Source organism: Cebus imitator, unplaced genomic scaffold (assembly GCF_001604975.1).
Source record: "Cebus imitator isolate Cc_AM_T3 unplaced genomic scaffold, Cebus_imitator-1.0 Scaffold34, whole genome shotgun sequence".
NCBI classification, from domain to species: Eukaryota; Metazoa; Chordata; class Mammalia; order Primates; family Cebidae; genus Cebus; species Cebus imitator.
This window is the reverse complement of record NW_016107349.1, coordinates 5,159,497-5,174,563: the sequence shown is the minus strand read 5'-3', so window position 1 is coordinate 5,174,563 and position 15,067 is coordinate 5,159,497. Positions and strand designations below refer to the sequence as shown.

The 15,067-nt window shown below is 34.9% G+C and overlaps 1 long non-coding RNA gene across 1 annotated transcript in view; it reads left to right on the top strand.

The window, feature by feature from the left end:
* The first annotated feature begins 3,715 nt into the window (after window positions 1-3,715).
* LOC108301423 overlaps window positions 3,716-15,067 on the top strand; it is a 20,672-nt gene continuing 9,320 nt past the window's right edge. The window contains exon 1 of the long non-coding RNA XR_001823866.2: window positions 3,716-3,798. This is a non-coding gene — a long non-coding RNA (uncharacterized LOC108301423). The remainder of the gene's footprint in view (window positions 3,799-15,067) is intronic.

Genomic DNA, 15,067 nt, shown 5'->3' with positions numbered 1-15,067 from the left:
AGTATTATACATTTGTCACAATGAATGGACCAACACTGATGTATTATTATAAACTAAAGTTCATACTTTATTCATTTTTCCTTAGTTTTTACCTAATGTCCCTTTTTCTGTTCCAGGATTCCACATTACATTTAGTTGTGATAGCTCCTTGTGTTCCCCTTAGCTCTGGTGGTTTCTCGGACTTACCTTGCTTTTGAATGACCTTGAATAGTTTGAGAAATACTGGTCGGGAACGTTGTAGCATGAACCTCAACTGGGATTTGTGTGATGTTTTTGTAATGATGAGACCGGGTTTATTGGTTTAGTGCACAAAGGCGGAGTATCATTTTCATCACATCATATCAAATGTGAGCTCTATCAACATGACTTAACACTCTTGCTGTCAGTCTTATTACCAGGCTGAGGTAGTCTTTTTTTTTTTTTTCAGGTTTTTCTACTTTTTACACATTTCTCCCTCCTTTTGAATACTGTATTCTTTGGAAGGAAGTCACCATGTACAGATCATACTTAAGGAACGAGAAACATTACTTTTGAAAACAAATTTAGCAGCCTTAACTCCAGAAATATAAGACTGGTTAATTTTGGTATTTCTGTCATAGAGCTCATTATATAATCATTAAAAATAACATTTTAAAAACTCAATTTTATGTCAGGGAAAATATTTATAACAAAATAAATGAAAGAGGTACTGCATATGCAACATAAAACTCATTATTGCCAAAATATACAGATGTAAAACAAAATAGTATGAAAATAGTGTTTATAAGGTCAATTTAACAATCCTTTTACATTTCTGATTTTCCAAATTCACTACAACTTATTTTATAATCAGAAATGTAATTTTCAAAAACTAAATGAAAATAGTTTTTCCACTAAAGGGATATGTTTACCAGATGGGCTGGACATATTTATGTTGGCTGGACAGTGTATTTACTCCTTGAAATGGGGCTGGAAGTCCACAGAGAAGTTTTTCTCTGCTCTCTTTGTCTTCCATAATAAGTGACCCCCTATAACACACATTCCCAGACTCACACCTAAGTAAATACTTGCTTTCTTCAAGATTGTTTAACAGCATAGAAGTACAACTTTAGAAATACTAATGTTGATCTATTACTTAACTCGTAATCGAATTTTATGCTTTTGTTGATTATTCATCAGTAGACATAGATTAAATAAGGGATCTCATCAATTGAAAACTGAAAAAAAAATTTTTTGGTTGCTTAGTATGTTATCAAATTCTAGATTGACTTCTTGCTGCCACAAAATTTAATTAATCTTTTTATTTAGAGAACATTATCCATCCACATGCTGTTCTAAGAAATTATACACAATGATCCCTTAAACTCTTTATGCAGTTGTCCTGAATAGTAGCATCTGGCAAGATTATAGTGTAATATCACAACCAGAAGATTGACTTTGGTACAATCCACTGATCTTATGAAAATTTTCTCAGTTTTACTTGTACTCGTTTGTGTGTGTGTGTGTGTGTGTGTGTGTGTATTTACTTCAAATTTTATCAGAGGTGTAGTTCTGTGTATCTACCACCATAGTCAATATAGGAACAGTTCCATCACCACAAGGATATCTCGTGTTGATGCTTTATTACTGTACCCACTCCCTTCTGACCACCAGCTCCCATATCCAATCCCTGGAAACCACTAATCTGTTCATTTTCATAATTTTATTATTTCAAAAATGCTATATCAATAGATTAATATAGTCTGTGACCTTTTGAGGTTAGTTTTCTTCCCCCACTCGGCCTACAATTCCCTTGAGATTCATCCAAATTGTTGCATGTAATGATGGTATGATGGTTCCTTCCTTTTTATTGCTGGGTAGTATGGCATGAATGTACCACTGCTTGTTTAAATATTCATCCACTGAATAATGTCTGTGTTATTTTTGTTGTTTGTAGTTTTTTTTACTATTACAGGTAAAGCTGCTATTAACAGTTCATGCAGGTTTTGATGTGAACATAATTCTTCATTTCTACAGCATAAATGCCCAAGAATGTTTCACTGCATGCTTTGTGTTCAAGGATCTGCCAAATATTTTCCTTTAACTGATCCTCCTACATATCCTATTAGAAAAAAAAATAGCAAAATATAACAGTAATGAAAAGGCTTGTTACAAATAGCCAGAATAGATATAGACACACAAATATTTTTAATTTAAACTGTATGGAAGCATGGTATGCATTTTGAAGCATATGATCATAAGTGTAGTTTAATGACTTTGCACAAAGTGAACACATCTATGTAATAGATGCACTCAGAGCAGGTTATAGAATATTACTGGAATCTCTGAAGACTGCTTAGACCCTTGCTAGTACTCTCCATGTTGTACACCCCTAGGATAGCCACATTCCTGATTTTTGACACCATGATATGTTTTTATCTACTTTTGAACTTTGCATAAACAGATTTACATAGTCTGTACTTCTGCATCTGGCTCCTTTAGTTTAACGTTGTGTTTGTGAGATTAATTCATACTATAACATTTCAGGGCATGTAGCAGAGTTCATGTTGTGCAATGTTTCATTGTATTAACTATCAAATTAAGTCACCCATTCTACTGTTAACCACATCTGATTGTTTCTTGTTTCTAGATATTATAAATAATATTGCTATGAACACTCTTGCATGTATTACCTTGTGAACCAAAGAATCATTTCTTTTAAGTGTGCCCTTATGAGAAGAATTGCTGGCTCAGGTAGTATGCATATATTCAGCTTTAGTAGATGTGACCAAATAGTTTTCCAATGTGATAGTGCTAATTTGTGCTCTCACTAGCAGTGTATAAGAGCTACCTATCCAAATATGTGTTGTAAATTTCCTTTTACACTGGAAAACAGATTGAAGATACTAAAAAGTTTCTTAATGTCACACAACTGAAGGGAAAAGACCCTGGTTTTAACCAAGGTTTCGTAAATCCAGTCATATTTATTTTCTAACTTACTATCATGTCAAACACTTGACTTTAATCACTGTAACTACCTCCCACTTTTTCCATAAATGAATTCCCATACACTTTGTGTCTCTAATGTTCTTCTACTGAAAGACTAACCCAGGAGGAACATGGGTGCCTCCCTAACTCTGCCAACTCAGCCATCTCCTCTTACTTTTTTTTTTAACTTTAAAACAATATACATTTATTGTCTCACACATTTCTTGACTTAGTTCTCAATGTCAAAATTCTGGGAACAGTGTGGCTCAATGGGGTCCTCTGATTAGAATCTCATAAAACCTAAAACAAGTCCTGTGTTTCCTTCTAGACACTTGGGATGAATCCACTTCTAAGTTAATTCAGGTTGTTGGCCAAGTTCACTGTCTTGCAGCTGTAGGATAGGGGTCCCCATTTCCTTGCTGGCTGTCGGCTGGAAACCAGTCTTTGTTCCTAGAGCCTGTCCACATCCTTCCTATACTCAATGTGTGCACTTCCAGTAATGGCAGATAGAGTACCTCTCATGCTTGGAATCCCTCTGACTTCGGCTGCATCTCTCCTTAACCATAGCCACAGAAAATTCTTTGCATTTAACAGAGTCTGTGATTAGACTGAATCAACCTGAAAAATCCAGAATAATCTATAAAGACTCTTTGTCATGTAACATGGATTAGAGACTATACATCTTTTTGGGGGAAGTGGGAGCATTATTCTATCTACTACATTGCATGTATCTGTAGTTTCTTTCAATTTTTTATTTTTCCCTATGTTACTGGAGTACAGGTGGTGTTTGATCACATGAGTAAGTTCTTCAGTGGTGATTTGTGAGATTTTGGTGCACCCATCACCTGGGCAGTATACACTGCATGCACCCTATTTGTAGTCTCATATCCTTTGCCCCACCCATCCTTCCCCACCAGTCCCCAAAGTCCATTGTTTCACTCTAATGCCTTCGAATCCTCATAGGTTGACTCCCACATATCAGTGAGAACACACAATATTTGATTTTCCATTCCTGAGTTACTTCACCTAGAATAATAGTCTCCAATCTCATCCAGGTCATTGCAAATGCTGTTAATTCATTCCTCTTTATGGCTAAGTAGTTTTTCATCATATCACCACAGTTTCTTTATCTACTCATTGATTGATGGGCATTTGGGTCAGTTCCACGATTTTGCATTTGTGAATTGTGCTGCTATAAACATGTGTGTGCAAGTATCTTTTTCTTATGATTTTTTTTCCTCTGGGTAGATACCCAGTAGTGGATTGCTGGATCAAATGATACTTCTACTAACTTTCATTTAGTTCTGCTCTGATTTTGCTTATTTCCTTTCTTCTGCTGGATTTGATTTGTTCTTGTTTCTCTAGTTCCTTGAGCTGTGGCCTTAGAATGTCAGTTTGTGCTCTTTTAGTCTTTTTGATGTAAGCATTTAGGGTTATGAACGTTCCTCTGAGCACCACCTTTGCTGTATTCTAGAGGTTTTGATAAGTTGTGTCACTGCCATCATTAAGTTTGAAGAATTTTTTAATTTCCTTCTTGATTTCACTGTTGACCCAATGATCATTCAGGAGCAGGTTATTTAATATCCACGTATTTGCATGGTTTTGAAGGTTCCTTTTAGAGTTGATTTCCAATTTTATTCCACTATGGTCTGAGAGACTGCTTAATATAATTTCAATTTTCTTAAATTTATCGAGGCTTGTTTTGTGGCCTATCATATTGTTTATCTTGGAGAAAGTTCCATGTGCTGTTGAATAGAATGTGTATTCTGCAGTTGTTGGATAGAATGTTCCACATATATCTTTTAAGTCCATTTGTTCTGAAGTATAGTTTAAACCCATTGTTTCTTTGCTGAATTTCTGTCTTGATAACCTGTCTAGTGCTGCTAGTGAAGGACTGAAGTCCCCTACTCTTTTTGTGTTGCTATCTCATTTCTTAGGTTTAATAGTAATTGTTTTATAAATTTGGAAGCTTGAGTATTAGGTGCATATGTGCTTAGGATTGTGATATTTTCCTGTTGGACAAGGCCTTTAACCATTATATAATGTCTCTCTTTGTTTTTTTCAACTGCTGTTGCTTTAAAGTTTGTTTTCTCTGATGTAAGAATAATTGCCCCCCACTCCATTTTAGTGTCCATTTGCATGAAATGCCCTTTTCCACCCCTTCACTTTCAGTTTATGTGAATCCTTATGTGTTAGGTGAGTCTCTTGAAGGCGGCAGATAACTGGTTGGTGAATTCCTACCCATTCTGCAGTTCTGTATATTTTAAGTGAAGCATTTAGGCCGCTTTCATTCAATGTTAGTATTGAGATGTGAAGTACCATTCCGTTCATCATGCTATTTTTTGCCTGTATGCCTTGGTTTCTCAATTTTTGCTTTTGCTTTTCAAATTGTATTTATGTTTTATAGGTTCTGTGATATTTATACTTTAAAGAGGTTCTGTTTTTATGTGTTTCCAGGATCTGTTTCAAGAGTTAGAGCTCCTTTTAGCAGTTCTTGGAGTAGTGGCTTGGTAGTGGCAAATTCTCTCAGCATTTGTTTGTCTGAAAAAGACTGTATCTTGCCTTCATATATGATGTTCAGTTTCAGTGGATACAAAAGTCTTTGCTGGTAATTGTTTTATTTGAGGAGGCTGAAGATAGGGCCCCAACCCCTTCTAGCTTATAGGATTTCTGCTGCAAAATCTGCTATTAATCTGATAGGATTTTCTTTTTAGGTTACTCGGTGCTTTTGTCTCACACCTCTTAAGATTCTTTACTTTGTCTTACTTTAAGTAACCTGAAGACAATGTGCCTAGGCGATGATCCTTTTGTGACGAATTTCTTTGTGCTTCTTGTGTATGGATGTCTGGGTCTCTAGTAAGGCTGGGGAAGTTTTCCTTGATTACTTCCCCAACTATAGTTTCCAAACCTTATTAGATTTCTCTTCTTCCTCAGGAACACTGATTAATCTTAGGCTTGGTAGTTTAACATAATCCTAGGCTTCATGGAGGCTTTGTTCATATTTTCTTATTCTTTTTTTTTTTTTTGTCTTTGTTGGACTAGGTAAACTCTAAGACTTTGTTTTCATGCTCTGAATTTCTTTCTTCTACTTGTTCAATTCTATTGCTGAATCTTTCCAGAGCATATTGCATCTCTATAAGGGTATCCAGTGTTTCCTGAAATTTTGGTTCTTTTTTCTTTATACTATCTATTTCCCCAAATACTTTAAACTATCTATTTCTCCCTTCACCTCTTATATTGCTTTTTGGATTTCCTTGAATTGGGCTTCACCTTTCTCTGATACCTCCCTGATTAGCTTAATAACTAACTTCCTGATTTATTTTTCAGGTAAATCAGGGATGTATTCTTGGTTTGGATTCATTGCTGTTGAACTAGTGTGATTTTTTTTGTGAGTATTAAAAAGTCTTGTTTTGTCATATTACTAGACTTGCTTTTCTAGTTCCTTCTCATTTGGGCAGTCTCTGTCAGAGGGAAGGTCTAGGGCTGCAGGCTATTGCCCAGACTCTTTTGTTCTGTAGCCTGTTCTCTTGATGTCATACTACCTCTCTTTCCCTGTGGATGTGGCTTCCTGAGAGCTGAGCTGTAGAGATTGTTAACTCCCTTCTGGGTCTAGCCACCCAGCAAGTCTACCAAGCTCTGGACTGGCACTGGGGGTTGTCTGCACTGAGTCCTGTGATGCGAACTGTCTGTGGGTATCTCATCCATGGATATCAGCACCTGTTCCAGTAGAAGTGGCAGCGGGGTGAAATAGACTCTGTGAGGGTTCTTAGCTTTGGTTGTTTTGTGCTTTAGTTTTGTGCTCGTAGCACTTTCTAGGGAGCATCAGCTGTGGGAGTATGAAGAGGAACTGGCACTGGATGGGGCCCTAGAACTCCCAAGAGTATATGCCCTTGATATTAAGCTACCAAGGTGGCTAGGGAAGAACCACTGGGTGGAGGCAGGGCTAGGTGTGTTTGAGCTCAGACTATCCTTGGGCAAGTCTCCTCTTACTTTTGATCAACTGTAATAACGTGCCACATACATCACTTCACTGAATACCTGTGTTTCAGTATTTAACTTCTAACTATTCTTAGTTTAATTTGTCATCTATAATCTAGGATCTTTGAGAATTAATATATATTTCTTTCCTATAGATCCTCCTTATCAATGCAGTTACAGATCAATTAGAGTTTGTTAAATTTAACTGATATCTATCTATGTCAAGGTTAAAAGGATCAACTAAGATTTAAATGAGATAGTAGACCAATCCAAAGTAAAGTAAAAAAAACACAGAAAGTTTTGAAGAAAATCCAGCATACCTACAGTCTGAGTTGGGAGACATATTGAATCCCAAAATATTGAGCAGAGCTGAATTTTATTTTGTAACATTTTAAAATTTGCCAATTTCAATAAATGTGGGCCAAATTAAAAAAAAAACCAAAAAACCTCAGATAACAAATTAAGTGAAATATATTACTTGAAAGAAATGTAAATTAAGAGTAAGAAGTTGTATTCTAAAAGTTGACTTTAGATGAGATTTGAAAAACAGATCGAGAATAATGAAATGAAATTATTCTCAATTATAAGGGCCACATAATGGAAATAGATTTTTACCTCTGGAGAGGAGAAGGTTTTCTTGAGTTCATATCTCTTTAGAGGGTACCTACTAAATATACCAGAGTGTTTTAGATACTTTGATATGAATTAACAAATGGAAGAAGGAAGACATAATCTAAAGCCATTAGAAACTCAAAGAAAAGCATGGTCAATAGTTGTATTAAAAGTTTAAAGGCAATTAATATGAGATAGCCTTGGCTTGAGGTTTTTAGGGCTTCTATTAAATGTATAGAATAATATCCTATATTCTTGCATACAAAAAGAACCTACAATTACCATATTTTAATTATAATATTTCATCACCAAAGCAATTCACATTTCTAATCTTATTTAATCCTATAATTTTCTGTTGTATAAAAGCAATTTGTATCAAGTCCACTTTGCAATGGAAAAACTGAATTTGCACCATGAGTAAGTGGTGAGATTAAACATAAAATATGTTGATCTTGGCATGGATTATAAACAATAAATTTCTCCTTGGACTGTGACCAGTGAAAGAAAAAAAGTCACTTAGGCAGGATTTCAGTATTTGACCTGAGGTCATCTTACTTGAACATTTACATTTCTCTATGTAATAATGAGGCTACTTGAATTATTTCTGTGAAATTTAATTTTCTTTGGTGAAATATTAAAGGCAAGTGGCTGAAGAAAACAAGCAGATAATTGTATAATAAGCATGAATGGATGCTAAACTTTTTGTGATCAAGGCAATCCAAATTATAATAATAAAACACAAGTTCCACTCATCAGATTGCCAAAATTAAAGGATTTATAAAACCTAATTTTTGTAAACATCATCATTAGTGGAAATAGAATGGCTACCAAACTTTTCAAGAGTAATCAAAACATAAAATACACCTCTTTTCACTTAGCAATTTATTTCTAAAATTTACAACTTTAAAATACCTACTGAAGTGTTTAATGACATGTATATGTGATTGTGTTGTGTGTGTGTATATATATGTGTATATAGGTATGTGTATATATTTATATATAAATGATTTCATGTGCATATCAGTATTATTTTAAATAGAAATCAATTGGAGAAAATGTGGAAAACCATTTTAATTTATTATTGAATATTAAGTAGCCATTAATAATAACCACAGGCATTTATGTACTACCTTAGTGAATTCAGATTGCTAAATATAAAAAGTTGCACCAGATATGTATATGACCTAATTTTGTATTTTGTAAACTAATAATACATAGAGTATACCTTATATATACAATGTGGAAAAACATATGTGTGTATGTGTATATATATCACAAGATTAAAAATCTTTATATATATTTATAATATACATACATTGTACTCTTGTGATATATACAAATACACACATATGTTTTTATACTTTGTATCTATAAAGTATACTCTATATATTATTAATTTACAAAATAGGAAATTAGGTCATATTATACATATTTTGCTCAACCTACTTTTTATATTTAGCAATCTGAAATCACTAAGGTGTACAAAAAGGCCTCTGGTTATTATTAATGGCCATTAAATATTTATCTACTCTTGTGATATGTACTACAAGAGTAAAAATCTGGGACTGAAGGAGTGGGAGCAGTGGTAAAAATTCACTTGGATGAAACAGAAAAGCAGCCCTGCTGTTACAGCAGGTTGGCTGAAAGGACAGGCGCATATAGAATCTGCTGCCAAGTTGCCAGGAATATTGTTTCTCCCAAGGTCATGCAGCCTTGGCATTCATGTGGAAAATGTCACAGTGACTCCTCTTTGAATGTCTTTTGCTTCTTTCTTGTGATGCCCTCAGACCTGCCTGACCACCTTCTAGTGAAGATTTGCAATAGCAAACCCACCTTGCCTCTCAATAGCTTCTAGTGGCTGGTAAATCCCGCTTCTAACCTTGTCTCAGGGACAGCAATCAGCCTAGAACCGATCCCAGCTTCCTTTAGAGCCTTCTCGGAATCCGTCAGTGGGAGCCCATGCTGATGGCTAGAGGCCCCCCCTCCCATCTGGTCACGTGGCATGCCATGGCTCCTCCAAGGTGCTGCCCTTATTGCTTTCAGTCAAGAAATTTGATTTTCTCAGAATGCTAGTTTATTTCTGCTGGTTTTTGGCCAGTTCCATTTCAACAACATGTGGATATATGTATACAGATTAGTGTACGTATGTATATATGTATGTATAAATTATCTATCTATCTATCTATCTATCTATCTATCTATCTATCATCCTATTAGGTAAAGCAGGAAAAGTTCTGGAAGGCAACTATCACATTTAAGCAGTTGTTACTATGCCATACATGAGTAGAAAAGGATTGCTGAAAACTCTTACTGATAAATTAAATTTTCAAATTATGCTGTTTACAAGGACTATGTATTACTGTTTTTTATTTCTTTTTCAGAGGAGAAATAAATGAATTTTAAAAATCAGTGTATCTCAGTAACATCTCCCTCTCTCCACACACACACACACACACACACACACACACACACACACAGTTACCACACTTATCCCTTTCTGGAAAGCTGAGCATATTGAGTTCAGATCCTACAGATTAGATACAGGAAGTTATTCTTTTCATTGTTTTCAATAATCCAAGTCTGCATTTTAATTTAATTTGAATTTGGTATGTATTTTTTTCTTAAAGGAAAACTATTAAAATGAGTAATAAAAAGATGATGTATTTGTAACATACAAGTAATTTTCAGTGTTGTTTACGTACATATATAGTCTATGTATAATATTGTATTATATACTTTCAATGCTTGATATCTATATTTGCATCTACCTATACCCTTACCTGTATCTATATTTAACAATTGGCTGCTTAAAATAAACTGGGACTGAGAATCAGAGTGAAGGTTTACTTGACCAAGATTCATTTAAACTACTTGCATGGTGTGGTTCTCCCACACATACCTGGCAACAAAGAGCATATGGATTAAAAGGAGAATGAAACAGTGGATAGGTAATGGGCCATCTTTAGTGTTAATTAGCTTCCATTGCTGTTCCTGCTTCTCTAAAAGGAAAGACAGATGGAAATGTAATTAATGCATAAACTAATTAGTGATCTCATTTGCCAATTGTACATGATGAATAAACAGATTACAGAAAATACTCAGCAGGTTGAAGCAAGGTGAGGCCAGGAGGGTGAGATGAAGAGATACTTATGGTTGGACTGCAAATAAACCATAAAACTAATTATGCATTTTCTTGCATATAATTTTACCAAGGAGGGAAAAGAAAGGAAATCTCAGTTGTTGTTGTTGTTGTTATTTAAATAAACATGTAAGCAAGGACACTATACTACCTCATGAGTTCGATTTAGTACAAATAATTATTATGTCAAAATACAATTTTAAAAAGAATTCATTGAATCTATCAATCTAAAAACATCTACTGACTTTTTGTAGAATGGTAAATTTTCAACACTAATAATGAATGTAAAAATCCCAGCATTCTGGGAGGCCAAAGCAGTGGATCACCTGAGGTCAAAAGTTCGAGACCAGCCTGGCCAATATGGTGAATCCCTATCTCTACTAAAAATACAAAAATTATCTAGGCATGGTGGTATGCTCCTGTAATCCCAGTTATATGGGAGGCTGAGGCAGGAGAATAGCTTGAACCTGGGAGACAGAGATTGCAATGAGCTGATATCACACCATTGCACTCCAGCCAAAAAACAACGACATCAACAGCACAATTTTAAAGTTGTGTCCTCTCTTTGGAATCTTTTAGTCTGAATTCATTTTCATCAAATTAATATGTACTGCATAATTATTGCATACAAGTCAGTGTTTAATGCTGTAAATGGGATTTCCCTGAACTTCACTATACAAAGTTGCAGGAACCCAAGGTCTGGAGTAAATATCATCTGCTCAAAGCCACCTTTCCCTGAATATCAATTGCAGAGAGGTTAGCTGCTGAGCCTTTCTTCATATTTAAATGAGAAAAATTTAGAAACATATGGAGGAAAACTCAAGATAATGAATAACTGAAAGATAGTGCATCCCAAGGAGTGCAAGCGAGTCAATAAGGGTATTAGAGGAAGAGATGATTTCAGACATTCTGCTGTCAATCCTCTATCTTATTTCTCATTTTAGGGATTCCTAGCAACATGTAGTCAGTAACCTGGCTATTTAGTACTACGAATCCTAACTAAAAGTTGAGGCCAAAGCACCCTGATTTCCAGGCCCGTGACTTTTCTACTGACAGAAAATATCAGAGAGTTTGCCTGTATAATCTGCTCCAATCGTAATTTTAAATTACCCTATTTGGTTTGTAGAGTAAATGTTACTGTACTCATTTACAAATGAGGAAACTGAGACCATACAAAAAAAGATTAATGTGGCAGATCTGGAACCATAACTCAGATGTTTAAACTTCTTCTTTGAAAGTCTAACAAAATATTAGCATAAGCTGTCATTTTGTCAGATTGAAGAGGGACTACAAACTGTATGTTAAAAATTTTAAAGTTCCATAACTAGGTGAAAGTTAATTAATATCATCAGTTCTATTTTATAACAGCAGAAACAATGGCAAACATATGTACATGCACACCATGTACAGAATATGCAGTTCAAAAATATACCTCATTTAAACTTTAATAACAGCAATGCAATTAGTTAACATTTGTTAGGCTCTTAAAACAGGACAATAAATATGTGAAACACCTCATATGCATTACATGTTTTAATCCTGACAACAACTACATGGCTATTATCTTTTGTACTTCACAGGTGAGGAAACTGAAGCTCAGAAAGTTTTAATTTGTCTAAGTTTATTTAGTTAATAAGGAACTGCCGGTCTAATTCTGGAGTAATAAAATTAACCACTCACACCTATAATCCTAGCACTTTGGGAGGCTGAGGTGGGGGAATCACCTGAGGTCAGGAGTTTGAGACCAGCCTGGTCAACATGGCAAAACCCTGCCTCTACTAAAAATACAAAAATTAGCCAGACGTGATGGTGCATGCCTGTAATCACAGCTACTCCAGAGGCTGAGGCAGGAGAATCACTTGAATCCGGAAAGCAGAGGTTGCAGTGAGCTGAGATCGCACCATTGCGCTCCAGCCTGGGCAACAAGGGACAAACTCCATCACAAAAATAAAATAAAATTAAATTAAATTAAATAAATAAATAAACCACTATTCTGTGGCAGTTCTCCAAAGGAGAGCACTGCAAGTTATTGATATATTTAAATGCGTAATAGAGTCCTTCATATGGACCCTAAGGGAAACTTTAGAATGAGGTCCTAGTACAATAGTTGGCTACTTTCCTTGGGGCAACAGGAGATCAACAAACAAGAAAATTCAATGGCAATGAAAACAAATGGACATTCTATCAATTTAGCCATGAAATTCTATTTAATATCTACTTTGCACTAAGCACTTTAGAGATGCAAATATTGGTCCGATGAGAATTATGTTGTGAATGAGCTTCAGTTTTGTTGTTGGGGGTTGAAGATGTAACAGGTGTGATCATGAGCCACCTATATTGTCTTTATGTGGGTATGTTCCAGTTTACCATAGTTGCAAAATTAATAAGATGGTGTTTATAGCTTAGAGCTCATGGAGATTTTTGTGTTTGTCAAAATTGTACTGTTTCAGAAAACAGTTATTATAAATTCACTGAAATAAATGCATTGTTCCATTTTTAGTATCTTTAATAACAACGTTTCTCTTCAGTCCAGTCTTTGGTTTTCATATTTATATCTTTAAACCCTACTACACTTCCCTCATTTCCTTCCACATTCTTCTATGCATTTTGCTGTGAGAAAGTTGAATCAGAGAAAGGCAAGTTTAGCCTAATATGAAACTTCCCACTTAACAGAGATCAGAAAATAACAAGACATTTTTCTCTAGGTTTTCATGACTGGACTGCAAGACTTCCCGGGGAATATCTCTTGAAATGCCAAACCAGAAGTAGTAAAATGTCTTCTACCCAGAGCTAAAACCTTGTCTCCTAAAACCTCTTAAAATTTAATGGCATAAATATATCACATTAACACCCAAACTACTACATTAAAGTAACATTATGGTTCTTGACGAATTACATCCACCATGATTTAGCAAATTCTGGGAAGGCATTGCTGTTCTTGGTTTGAGCATCAGCTTACGTAGTATGCAGGGTTTACTGAAGCGGACATTCCAAGTGGGAAGTAATTTATATTCACCAATAGGCACTGACAGGCTAGGTCCAACAAGGTTATGTATTATATATTTCAACAATTGTCAAAAATATTTATTGAGACCCCATTTTGTGCAGATCTGTGAAGTTCATGTTCTGTGGGGGCACACAAAACCAAATAAATGATGCGGACCTTTACCCTCAACAAACTTAAGAGTTTTTAGAAGGGACTCATAAATCAAGTTGAAGATTATATTAGATGACTTTTAACATTTTTTCCAACCTGAAATCTCTAAAAATATTCCATAGTTTCCTCCATTTATGTATTCTAATTTAATTTCACCTCGCAAAAAAAAAATGATTTGATATGGTTTGCCATAAGGATTCATTTAGTCTAGCAGACTAAAAAATAAGTAGGTAATTATAACAGGAAGTTGACACAAGAGTTACCTTAATTGGGCATTAAATTAGACAGACATACTTTTATTTATGGCAGTAATACCTGAAAGTCTTAACATTCTCTACACTGAGGGCAGGAGGAAGAAACAGAAAAAATAAGCTTTGTGAGACTTTCTCACCAAAGCCAAACTTGGTTATTGTTTTGAGAATACAGTTCAGAAACTTATGCCATTCTGTGCAATTTTATTGTGACTTAAATCAGAAAAGAAAAAAATGTTTTCTACACGTAAAAAAATTCTGTAAGGATTTTAATACTGGAGGGAAGAATAGAAAATGTTTATGTCTACTTGTCATTCTAGATTTTTGTCATTTGTATGACAGGATGCAGAACGACAGTTGGGTTAAACAGCAAAGGTTAGACTGGAGAATCTCTCTTTTTAAAAGTTTTAAAATTTGTATCATTTTTAAGTATTGTGGGTACCTAATTGTTGTATATACTTATGGGATACATGTAATATTTTGATACAAGCAAATAATGATCAAATTAGGGTAAATGGAGTATCCACATCCTCAAGCGTTTATCATTTCTTTGTGTTAGAAGCAATTCAATTTCACTGTTTGAGTTATTTTGAAATATACAATAAACTATATTGTTATACATCTATGTATGTATGTTATACATCTATCTATCTAGATTGACTTAACTATAGTCACTCTATTGGTTATACAACTATCTATCTATCTATCTATCTACCTATCTATCTATCTATCAAGCTATCTAGGTAGGTTGACTTAACTACAGTCACTCTATTGTGTTACTGAACACTAGATCTTGTTTTTTGTTTGTTTGTTTGAGGCGTCTCACTCTTGTCTCCCAGGCTGGAGTGCAGTGGCGAGATCTCAGCTCACTGCAACCTCTGTCTCCCGGGTTCAAGCAATTCTCCTGCCTCATTCTTCTAGCTGGCATTTCAGGCACCTGCCTCCATGCCTGGCTAATTTTTATGTACTTTTAGTAGAGATGGG